Source organism: Gadus chalcogrammus, chromosome 8 (assembly GCF_026213295.1).
Source record: "Gadus chalcogrammus isolate NIFS_2021 chromosome 8, NIFS_Gcha_1.0, whole genome shotgun sequence".
NCBI classification, from domain to species: domain Eukaryota; kingdom Metazoa; phylum Chordata; class Actinopteri; order Gadiformes; family Gadidae; genus Gadus; species Gadus chalcogrammus.
In genome coordinates this window covers 16,928,553-16,929,779 of record NC_079419.1, presented here as the reverse complement: position 1 = coordinate 16,929,779, position 1,227 = coordinate 16,928,553, and positions in this window count along the sequence as shown.

The window sequence follows — 1,227 nt, the reverse complement described above, 5'->3', positions numbered from 1 at the left end:
GTGTGTGTGTGTGTGTGTGTGTGTGTGTGTGTGTAGGTGTGTGTGTGTGTGTGTGTGTGTGTGTGTGTGTGTGTGTGTGTGTGTGTGTGTGTGTGTGTGTGTGTGTGTGTGTGTGTGTGTGTGTGTGAGTGTACCAGTGTGGCACGGTGCCTGTGAGATCTGAGAGCCATCACAGGCGGTGCGGAGCTCTAACGGCATGGCCCTAAAAAGGCGACATCTTTTTTCCGTAATTCTTCCCCTCCCTCCCCCCCTGTCTCTAACCCTCCCGCTCTGCCTTTGATCTTCTTTTGATTAATCTGCCTTCTGCCCACCCTTTCTACCCCTCGTCCCTCCGACGCACACAGAGCCCCTGGGTCTTCTCATTCATCCCGCCGCCCGCCTCCTCTGACGCCGTGCAGCCTGACTTGTGCACTCGAACCGGCGTTCCTTCACATACAGCCCTCCATACCAAGTGGACGTACTGCAATGTGTTGGCCATTGAGTTAACACAATATATGTGTATAAGTGTTTCGGGTTCTGCAGTCCATGATAGCTTTGTCAGCTGGGAGGAGTGGGGCCACAATGTCTGTATTCCATGAATGTCATTTTTTGCTGAATTGATCACATTGTAATTCCTTCAGAATGAATAATATCAAGCAAAAGTTGTTTGTTTTTTTCTTAACCTTCAAGGCCTTTGCAATCACAGCTTTTGCTTTTGTATTACAATAGCATTTGTGTTTTATTGAGTTATTCTATTATTGAGTTGTCATAGTACCTTCATTGACCTCCAACCCTTTTCAGAGTACCTGTCCATGCTTTCCATTCCCAAACCAAACCGATGGTGTTGGAGCTTATAGACCAGCAGCATGAATCCGGACGACCTCTTTATGAAGAGTTACTGCCAAACCAACCGTCTGTCCTGAATACGATTAGCTGACAGCAGGCCCGTCAAATGAAACGATGGCGAACACATCATTATGTAAATCAAACTGTGCCAGACCAAACTGTGAATGCATTAGCCTATATTTCCCTTCAGGCTGTAAAGGGCATCTTTTGGCGTTTGACACAGCAGTATTTGGAGCATGTGACCCCTGGTTACTTAAGTATTCTCCTCTTTTCTCTCAAGACGGACAGACTTGAACTGGGGCAAGGGGATGTTGAGTCTATCGATCTGTTGAGTAAAGAAACCCCCCCCCCCACCATGATTGGTCTGGGAAACCACAGCGATGGGTGACAACCAGGTATTGT